Source organism: Falco biarmicus, chromosome 2, assembly GCF_023638135.1.
Source record: "Falco biarmicus isolate bFalBia1 chromosome 2, bFalBia1.pri, whole genome shotgun sequence".
NCBI lineage: Eukaryota > Metazoa > Chordata > Aves > Falconiformes > Falconidae > Falco > Falco biarmicus.
The window spans coordinates 10,217,019-10,228,695 of NC_079289.1; positions in this window are offsets into that span (position 1 = coordinate 10,217,019).

Consider the following 11,677-nt stretch of genomic DNA (forward strand, 5'->3'; position numbering starts at 1 on the left):
GTGCGGCCGGCTGCGCATCCCCCCCCCCCGCCCCCGTCTTGCAAAGCGCGTTTGCCCACGGAGGGTCCCGTCCGTGGGGTTGCCCCGTGCCCCCCGCCCCGGCGGCAATGCGAGCAGGAGGAGTGGGGGAGCCGCCGTGCGCGCAACTGTGCTGCGATCCGGGGGCAAACAAAGAGGCTGTCCAAGGAACTACCGTCGGGGCTGTACGTGAGGTCCTCGAAAGCTGGGAAGGGCCAGGCGGGGATGTTCCGAGGTTGCTCCAGCCCCGTCAGGTGTCCCTGCGGGCAGGCGCCGGTGCCCAGTGTGCGGGCACGGCGGGTGCTACCGTACCGCAGGCACAGGGAAGGATGCTCTGGGCACCTCTGCACCCACCATGTCCCCACTCCCGATTGCTATGCTTTGCAACCAGGCTGCTTTTTGTTGCAGGCTTCGTGTTGGGTTTTTGGGTGGGTTTTTTTTGGAGGGGAAGTTGCCCCGGGTGCTGACTTTCATATTAAGGAATGGCTTTAACAACCCCCTTGTTGCTAGCAGCTTTTACATACAACACCCTCATGAGTCACCAGGGGAGCTTCCACTCCAACCCAGGCATCGTGGTACACAGGGCTGATCCTGGAGATAGCAGCAGCAATGATAACTGGCAGCAGAGCAAGGCTGTTTTTCCAGGAGTTGCCAAGTCCAAGGAGCAGTGCCGAGCAGTCTCATCCAATGCAGCTTGAGCTGGCTGTCTTTCTCTTACAACTTGAAAGTTGGCGTTTTTCTTGTTCCTCATGAGCCACGTACCAAGGGTCCGGAGAAAACTGGGATGAAGCTACGTACCATCTTTCTGCAGTTAAAGATGGAGGGAGTGTCTGACCCATATGTGGCCCTACACATAAAGAGTAGAAGTAGGGCATGGCTCCTGTGAAACTTGGTTGGGGTTATTGTGGCTGCAGTGGGAGCCCTGTCTGAGAAAGTGGCAGGATTTCTGCAGTTGTATGACACGCCAGGTGAAGTTTTGGACCAGCAGGACAGAGGATTACAGCTATTTCATATCATCAAATGACATTAAAAGGAGAATAGTGAAAGGGAACATACATAGTTCAAATTTAGGACTCACCAGAACCATAGTTTCATGCCAAAGCAGCTCTAACAGCAGAAGAAATAGTACAGTTTATTTATCTTGTTTGCTATTTCCATTCACTTGCTCGTTTCTGTTGGATTGTAAAGAGAAATGGAAACTGCTTACAGAGAACCAGATGATGAAACTTCTCTAGACAGGCATGTCAAAGCTGGAATGACAGAAAATAAAACTTGTAGGATATGTCAGGCCTAATAATATGGGGCCTTGGCCAAAGCTGAAGCTGCAGCAAGCACAAACAAAACCAAAATAATTTGCCCGTGCCATATGCTATACTTCAAAATACCCTTAGAAATGTCTCTGAAAAATCAGCTTATGCAGGATTTTACTGCCCACTCACATGAAGCTGATGACTCATGAGCCAGAAACGGTACTTCACTGCCCACTTACCAAGTGCTGCAATGCATGTGGAGTATATGAGTCATGCTTCAGTCAACATTGGATCCTACATCATATCTAGGTACAGAGCAAGGAGTGTTTTTGTAGAAAACACCCCTTTTTCTTTCTCCCTGGAAACAACCAATACAAGTTTTTCTTCCTCAAAAAGGTTGAGTTTGCAGGTGGCTAAATCATGCCTTCCCAGGGATCTCTGGAAGTTTTCTATCTTCCTTCTTTGTTTTAAACCATTCCAGATGGTTTATATAAGCACGTGTTTAAAACTTATTGGTGAGAGGACTCAGAATGGCCATAGATGCTAGTTATAACCTGAATAATTAGAGAAATTATAACATGATCTCAACCATCATTTGAGAACCAGCTCATGTCTCCCCTGCTTTGTGAGCATCCATACTCCAATTATGATGACCTCTGTGCTTTGTCCTACCAGCTGTTCAGAGCAATGTCAAGGCAGGCAGTCCCTCTAAAGAGACTGATCTGCTAAGGTTGCTTCTATTGCATCAGCAAAGTCATCCTGACCGCACACTTACCTTTGAAGTCTACTTCACGTCAGCATCCACTATGTTCAAATCTACTCTCCCAGAGCTTATTCAGGTACTTCACAACACTTGGCTGAGTGTTGTAGTTAATGTTACAGGTGTAGCTTAAAAGATATCTGGTACTGAAATTTTCCTCACATACCTGGGAGTGATCCAGAGTCAAATCACCTAAACTCCTAGCTGTCTCCCTCTCAGCATATCGTAATCATCCTGCAAGTTCCTGCAGTGACTGCACATATTGTGAGCACAACACTGTGTCCTTCCAGTCTGGGGAGTGATCCAGGCCCTTGATCTGCTCTGTTGCAATCTAGATTTAGGCAGATGGGCCCTTAAATTCTGCGTGCATCCCTAAGGGGATTGATCCAGCATGACTTCTTAGAGTATCAACCCTTAACACTGAGGTCTTGGGAAGAGAAGGAAATGTTGGCACCAATTTCATTACAGAGAATGGGAAAAGTGTGGTTTCTGCATAACAGCCAAGTATGATTAGAGCACTTGCCCAATAGTGGGAGAGCTGGACCTTTCTCAAAGAACTGCAGCCATTGTATTCACATCCCAGGAAAGTTTCCTAACCACTGCCTTTCACCGGGGTTGAAGAAGGAAACAATCTCCAAGTGAGCCACTGTGCAGCCAGGAATGCAAGAGAGAGGTCAAAGAAAATCAGAAAGGGATGCTGGCCAAGTGGCAGCAGCATGCATCTAAGGAATGCATCTTAGGTGGATGGAAAAGATCATCTAGGAAAAGGAGATTTTGGGATGCTAGTTCATTTTTTGTTTCCATTGGAAGAAAAAATGTGGAACAGATTTTGAATTCAGAATGTTCAGGAGAAAACTGCAATCACAGGAGAAACCAGAATCAGAAAGGTTTCCCCACAGATTAACTTCCTATGTTTCTTAGAACATTAGACTTAAGCTACATGTCATTTGCCTTTATCATTTTTCCTATAACTCTAGTGTGTAGTCACAACATTAGAGTAAAATGACAATCAAAATGTATGTCACTTAAGATCTGCGCCTTGTGAGTAATATCCTGTGTAATGGCATATGGTTTTTATGGCATTACATCTTGTGTCATTTTTTTCCTTTTTTGAAACTGGATCTTTACATTTGCTGCATACCACAAGATCAACTTGCTTTCTTGTATGCTCCCTGATGGAGTCGGAGGCCTCCCTAGGGTGAAATGCTTCTCCAGATTTGGGTGACAGCCAAGTTTATTAATTTCAGTGAAGCTGCAATGATTCACGATAATGCATTATTTACTCTGCTGTAGTGTCTAAGAATATCAGACATGGCCCAGGCCCACACTTTACCTTTCCAGAAAAGTAGAATTTATGCCCAAAGACTTCAAATGAAAAGTCAGACAACAGCAGATGGGGATCTGATCCTCGAATCTTGTAGATGCAGCAAAATGGGCAGCAAGGCACAAGTGCCCTGGCAGCATTAATAGGCTGTGTTTTGATTCAATTCAAACAAACTCTCTCCTAAACCAAGCCATTCAGCCACTGCTACATGCTACATGCTACAACTTCCCATGCTACAACTTCAAAAATATGACAGGAGGTCCTACAGTATTTTGTCCTCAAATAACCTCCTACACATCCCTGATTGGAACAAGAAAGATATCATGACAACTCCAACACACGGCACCATCGTTCATCACGAAAGAATGCAAGCACATAGCACATGGGGAAAATGTGTATAATAAATACAGCTGGAGTGCATTCCGTGACAATTTGAGAGAAATGCCAGTTATATTTATTTTTCCAATGTTTGTAAGACTTTCTTGAACACTTATTACAGAATTAAACTACATATCTATGGATGATTAACACACAGCATCCTGCACCTTCTAAAAAGTTTTAGGTCCAATCCATCTTCCACTGAATTTGTGGGCCTTTCCTTGATTTTTCTATGAGTGGAGACCAGGTATGAGGATAGTACAGGGCTTAAAATGTATACTGCATTTAATGTAGAAGTCAAAGGAACTATTATATTCCCCCAAACTGGCATTCCAGAGATTCTCAACCAATTATTTCTGTATTTGGCCAATCAACTCTGTTTCAGCTTGAACAGATCTTTAAAAAAAAAAAAAAAAAAAAAAAAACAACAAAAGTTTGTTAGCTTTATTTTAAAAGTTTGTTAGCTTTATTTTAAAACCTTTGAAGAAGGAAATAAACACAAAACCTACCAAGCTAAGTGATCCCTTAATTCATAATTCTTTGCTTTTTTTTTTTTATTTTTAGACCAAACAGGACTAAAACCATTTTGGGAGCACTGGCATTATCATGTAGTTTGCTGTTACATGTAAATTAGTCTATCCTGAGAAATCCCTCTTCTGTTTCAAGTAACTTACTATAAAGTCACCTTTTTACCTTTTTTTCTGGTTAATTGAATAGGCTGTGCATTTAGTTCTTAGTTATTCCCTCCAAGACAATGTTTCCAGAGGTGGAGGGATTTTAGTAGATATTTCATCTTCCTTTCTGAAGAGGAACCCCCTTCTTTTCACACAACAGTCCAAAACCAGGCTCACTATTATAGGTAAGAGCGCAAGTATCTTAATACATCATGGGATACTCCTCAGCTTGTATCATATTATCATAGAATGGTTTGGGTCAGAAAAGACCATAGAGATCACGTAGTCCCCACCCCCCTGCCTGGACCTTCCACCAGCCCAGGCTGCTCCCAGCCCCGTCCAGCCTGGCCTTGAGCCCTGCCAGGGATGGGGCACCCACAGCTGCTCTGGGCAGCCTGGGTCGGGTCTCACCACACTCACAGTAAATTTCTTCCTAATATCTGATCCAAACCCACCCCTTTTCAGTCTAAAGCCATTCCCCTTGTCCTGTCACTGCCTGCCCTTGTAGAAAGCCCCTCTCCAGCGTCCTTGTCGGCCCCTTTAGGCACTGGCAGCTGCTCTAAGGTCTCCCCAGACCCTTCTCTTCTCCAGGCTGAACAACCCCAACTCACCCAGCCTGTCTCCATAGGAGAGGGGCTCCAGCCTCTGATCGTCTTTGTGGCTTCCTCTGGACCTGCTCCAATAGGTCCATGTCCTTCTGATGCCGGGGGTCCCAGAGCTGGACGCAGTACTCCAGGTGGGTTCTTATGAGAGCAGAGTAGAGGGATGGGCAGAATCACCTCCCTCACCCTGCTGGTCACGCTGCTTTTGATGCACCCCAGGATTCAGTTGGCTTTCTGGGCTGCAAGTGCACGTTGCCAGGTCATATTGAGCTTCTTGCCCACCAACACCCCCAAGTCCTTCTCCTTGGGGCTGCTGCTCTCAATCCATTCTCTACCCAACCTGTATTTGTGCTTGGGACTGCCCTGCCCCATGTGCAGGACCTTGCACTCGGCCTTGTGGAACTCCATGAGGTTCACACAGACCCACCTCTCAAGCCTGTCAAGGTCCCTCTGGATGGCATCCCTTCCCTCCAGTGTGTTGACTGCACCACACAGCCTGGTGTCATTAGCAAACTTGCTGAGGGTGCACTCGATCCCAGTGTCCGTGTTGCTGACAAAGATGTTGAACAGTACCGGTCCCAGTACGGACCCCTGAGGAACACCACTCATCACTGGTCTCCACTTGGACATTGAGCTGTTGACCGCAACTGTTTGTGACCATCCAGCCAATTCTTTATCCACTGAGTGGTCCACCTGTCAAATCCATGTCTCTCCAGTTGGGAGACAAGGATGTCACGCAGAACAGCATCTGATGCTTTGCACAAGACCACTTAGATGAAGTCAGTTGCTCTTCCCTCATCCACCAGTGCTGTAACCCCATCATAGAAGGCCACCAAAATTTTCAGGCACCATTTGCCCTTAGTGAACCCATGCTGGCTGTCACCAATCACCTCCTTATTTTCCATGTGTCTTAGCATGGTTTCCAGGAGGATCTGCTCCATGATTTTGCCGGGCACCAAGGTGACACTGTCTGGCCTTTAGTTCCCTTGGAGTAACTTTTTTTCCCTTTTTAAAAATAGAAGTTATGTTTCCCCTTTTCCAGTCAGTGGAAACTTCACCAGACTTCCAGAACTTCTCAAACGTGATGGATAGTGGCTTATCCACTTACTTCACCAGTTCTCTCAGGACCTGTGAATGCATCTCATCAGGTCCCATGGATCTTTGCACCTTCAGGTTCCTTAGATGGTCTCTAACCTGATCTTCTACAGTGGCCAGTTCTTCATTCTCCCAGTCCCTGCCTTTGCCTTCTGCAGCTCGGGTGGTGTGGCTGGAGCACTGGCCAGTGAAGACTGAGGCAAAGATAATGTGCTTGCCAGTTTAGCTACAGCACTGCACTGAAAATTTTTGGTGCTTCCAGACCATGAATAAAAGCTATTGAACAGAGTGGGTGTGGAAAAAAAGTTACTGAACATCCACACTAATACACTACCACTGAATAACAATCCCTTGTGATATGCACTTAATAAAATAAAAAAGTTATACCCTTCAAAGGGAGGCCAGAGCTTTAGTGGGATTGTTAATAACTGAGTTTTGGAATTATCCATGAAATAAGTAAAAAGTGGGCAAGAAATGCTTCATATCAGCACAGTCATTTCTCAGATAGAAGGGGAGAGCTGGTTACGAGTGCACAGCAATAACTGAAGACAAGAAATAAAACTGTCTTTTACACCTCCAGTAGCTTGCATCCCACAGTGACGTACAGCATCCTAACATTGTGCCAGGGCATCCTGATGTGGTGCCAGGACACAAAGGTCAGTACCAAATAATCTGCAATATCCAGGTTTCCCAGCAGGCTCATTGAGAACCCATCAGTCGCTGTTCACCGAAAAATTTTAAACAACTACAGTACAAACTACAGTTCTGATAGTTTACAGAACATAGTTTACAGAAACTCTTAATGATTACAGTACAACATCCAACAACATACTTATGTAAGCATCATAAATATCAGCATTGAGTAAACAGTCATAATTTTCCGATTCTTGGAAAAAAAATTTCCTCCAAAGAGTGTAAAGTTACAAGCATCAAGACTGCAGATCCGAGATTGGCACGTTCTTCCGTGTTAATTCTACCAAACTGCTTTTGTGCTCAGTTAGTGAGGCAGGAAAAAAAATTGGAAAGGCAAGGGCAAAGGAGGGCACAAAGCTAGCAAAGGAGCTCTGAGAAGTAAAGCCGACTTTTATCCATGATAAGAAAGAAAAAAGTTAAATCAGGAAAGAACTTTCGATACAGCAAGATTAAAAGTTACCATATTTTGGTCAGATATCCCAGATACTATAAATTCCTAGCTGAGGAAGAGTTCGTTCTTTGTCTATTCACATTGTCACACATCAGAATCCTCTTATAAAAGTCCCTCAGCCAACTTTACTACTCTTATTTAATCTGGGGTTACATTTGTCTTTGTAAAACTTGCTCAAATCACTCAGGTAGACTACTTTGTGGAAGATCGCTGCTGTCTCCACATTTGAGAAAGAAATTCCCATGGGAATGCAAAAAAAGAGCTATTCAGATGCTTCTCCTCTAATGACATTGTCTTAAAAAAAATTTGCCTCCTGAAGGATGCCTTTAGGCTGCCTCCAAGACGAATCTTGCTGTCTGTACAGATAGGGAATCTGAAGTGCAATACATGCTGTTGCCAGAGGTATGAAAATGTCCAAATGCTCACATGAAGAGGAAAGGTTGTAACAGCACCAATTCAAAAAAAAAAAAAAAAAAAAGAAAAGAAAAAAAAAGAAAAAAGTAATAAAAAAAAGAAATAAAAAGAAAATAAATAAAAAAAAAAGAAATAAAAAAACCCACCTCAACACATAAGGAATGGCTGGAACCTGCCAGACCAGTAGTATGAACTTAAGGCAAAAAAGCTGAGTGTGCCATACAGCTGCACTTGCTGGGGAGCTGAGGAGTAATACAAGTATGGTGAAAAAGGAAGATCTGCTTAGATTGGAGAGAAATGATGGTCTGAGATTCAGTCAGAACAAGCAACTACAGTTGGCAGTAAAAATGCAAACGCTAATGAGGCAAAGTACTCTACCACTCGTTAAATAAAGGGGAACACCAGTACGTGGATAAATATTTATACCCTGTTCATGATTACAATTAGCCTGGAAACTAGATGAGGTGCAATGAAGTGCTGGAACAGCTTTCCATTAAGAATAGTGGGGAAAAAACCACTTGTTAAATGCTAGAGCTCTATTGTTTTATGAAAAGGATTGTATAATATCTTCCAGAGTAAGTGGAAGACTGTTAAATGATTAAAGTTTCAGAAAATGTTTTCCAGTCCAAACACACCTTCCACCAATCATTACAACAGCTGGGGACTGCCCCCCAGGGCTCCCAACAGTCAGGCGCCGTCCTGATTTCACCACTCCCTCCGTTTTTAGTGGCAGTTTTTTGGGTCAGAATTGCAAAGTTATTTCTGATGTTTTATTTTCAATTTAATATTGAACACAATGTTTCTTTCTCTTAATTAAAATCCTCTTGAACACTGTTGAGAATGTGCCTATTATTGTCACATTTATGGGGCCATGCTCCAGGATTCAACTATTTTTGTAGAAGTAATACTTAATATTCTTACTTGGCAATTAACTGCACTGCAAATTTAACTCCTGTTCCTTGCTTCCTGTGACCTACAGAGGCAATCTCACAATGTTAGAGGATCCCCACCCCCTGTTCAGTTTGATAAAGCCCAACAACATGTAGAACTTTCTGCGGCTCATGTTGCATTTAGTGCTAAGACAAGGTAAACAGTATCAGGCAAGATAGTTTAGAGAAGAAAGATTGTGAACATTATGGAGAAGATTATTGGGGATAGACTCAAATCCTTTATTTTATTCAATTAGGCTCTCATCCAGTAAAGGTCTTAGGCACACATTTAACTTGAAAAAAACTCAAGCACTGAGGTCTGGTCTAACTTTGCTTACAGTTCAGGGATTTCTTTACTCAGAGAGGGCTTTCACCACGTATGTAAGCGCTTTGTTTAATCTTGCACAGGAGTAAATGAGAAGCTACATTACTGAAATGCATGGAATTATGTCAGTTAGACTGGGAACACAATATATGTATATTTCTCCTTGTTCTCCCCTCAGTATTGAGTAAGCAGAACCAGTTTTATTAGAGATGGCCGTTATGTAACTGCTTGACACAAAATGCTGCTGGCTGGAAAACCTTGATTTTATATGTATGTACAGTTTTAATAACACATTTAATTGTTATTGAATATCTAGAGGTTTATGATTTGCTTGCATAGATAGATACGCTTACTAAGTGATGCTATGACTTTTTTTCAGACCCTGGGATTCTTTTGCAAAATATCTAGGTAGAAAGTTAGGACAGGTTTTAGTTATCTGAAACTATTTTGGGCTTTCTTACTAGACAGTCTTCTGGAAGAATCTGAAGGTCTCCTCATTGTATAATAAGGACGCATATTAAAGTGAATGTTCTTTATTCCTCTGGTGCCACAAGCATTCCACAAGACCTTGCAAATTAATGAAACACAGTTTCTGGTGAGACTGCTTAAACTGAACCAATGAACAGCATCATGACAGGTGGGTCTTGAATTTTTGTGAGACCAATTCTGCAACTAAGAAATAAATATTCTTGCATGGCAGTCATACCTCTCAGCTACACAGTAAGTGAATTATTTCCACAATGGTTTAGTATTCCCCAGCCATGTTTTATGACAGCACTGTTCTCTTTTTCCTTATTTATGTGGTGACTCTGAAAAATATGCTGCAGTCACCTTCCCATATTGCAGGTCCGATATATGCTTGCCAAAGGCTTCCTCCTGAGAACAGTGCCACTGTGGATTGTGTTAAGCCTCACTGAAACTAAGGACTATAACCAAACTCACTGCCCTCATTTCTCTCATTGAAGAGAAGCATAAGAAGAAGTCGCTGAAATCCGTCAATGAAAAAGGTTGTTGAAAAGAAATATCCTCAGAAAAGAGCATGTTACTGTTCCGAAAGGCAAGTGTGCCAAGGCTGAATTTATTACAGGGCAGGGTTTGCTACACAGCAATTTAGAAAAGCAAAGTTTACTTTTGCATATGAAAGTATTGCAAGCTAAACCCAAAACAAATAAATGGAAGAAACACAGAAGCAGAGACACCTTGAATAAAAGTACCAAGATCTGTAGCTGATGAAAAAAGCATGGACCACATACAAAGACAATCTTCTTTTTACTAGGTCCCTTGTTAGGAAAATATAAATGTACATTCTTTATGAACAAACATTTTTGCAAATATTTATTGTATCAGGAAGTGCTTTGTTTCTTCATACATATTTTCTTCAAACATTTTTTCCTTGTCTAGCCCCAGTGATTAAAAAATAAAGGAATACTGTAGAAGATAATGACAAAGTTTCTTCAATTCATGTACATTCAAAATGAATTGTTCAGTAATTCAAATTTTAATCTCAGGGAAAATATATAAGATATAACTAACTTGAAAAAAATGTTCTTGTTCCCCGAAGTAAGAATTCTATCATAACTCATCCTTTTATGTTTATAGTATTATGAACACTTTATAAACTAGAATAGATTAATAACATCTATTTTTAATTATGCTAGGCCTTTGGAATTACAGCAGTAACTCCTCCTTACTTGGTAATTAGTGGCCTATAAGCAGGTTCAATCCTTAAATGTTATTAAAAAAAAAAAAAATTCCCTCACATACACAGTTTGAAGCACATTAAATCATTTTAATAATGAATGATATACCAAGTAATCTTGAGCAGATTTTTGGATGTTCTTTTCATTACCCTATACCCTCAGTGGAATTTAAGCTATCATCATGTACTTTGGAAGCCAAAAATGTGAATTACAGTATCAACTAAACAGTTAATATTAATTAATTTTAAGGACTTTCGAGTGGAAAGATTTATAAAGATGTTTAAAAACCAAAGGTCAGTAAACAGCATAATTTTTCAATAATTTAATACAAAGCAAATTTTTCTATTTGATTAAGAGACAGTAGGGGAAGGTGAAATATGCTTGCCAGGAATGAAATGCATTTACATTTTTGTGCCAGTAAAGGTAACTGACTGACAACAGAGACAAAAAGAAATAAACAAAAAAGATATAGTCAACTCTCTGCGAAAATGAAAAACATTTTTCTGTAATTAAATTTCTTCCCAAAGGAAATAAATTTTTCAGTTCAATGCCAGAGTTTTTCATCAGATAACATTCCCCAACATCTACAAGGAGAGTGCTGAAATACTATGGCACTGGCATTTTAAAGTATGTAAATCTGTAAGATTTTATTTGACAAGAATTAATGCTTTTGATAGGAAAAAACTAGTTCAGCAGAAAATTGTTTATATTAGCTGGTTGCTGCTCACTTTCATTCTCAACATTTCTCTCTTTCCCTTGTTTTGCTACATGTTAGTAAAGGAAATCACAGGTACATTCTCATCAGGTTTCTCTACCAGTAGTAGCACTACCTGTCATCTACACTGACCTGGATACATCTTCTCGTACCAAGACATGTTCTCTTGAGGGAAACTGAGGATTTTGGTACCCATCTAAAATTTCCAGACATACATCAACTTGATCAATTTATAATGGTTGAGGTCTGAAAACATTTCAGCTCCTTTTTGGAAATAGGTCCTTCATGAAGGGTTTCTTTTGAATCATATGTTCAATTCATCCCAAGAAACCAAAACATAGTTCATGGT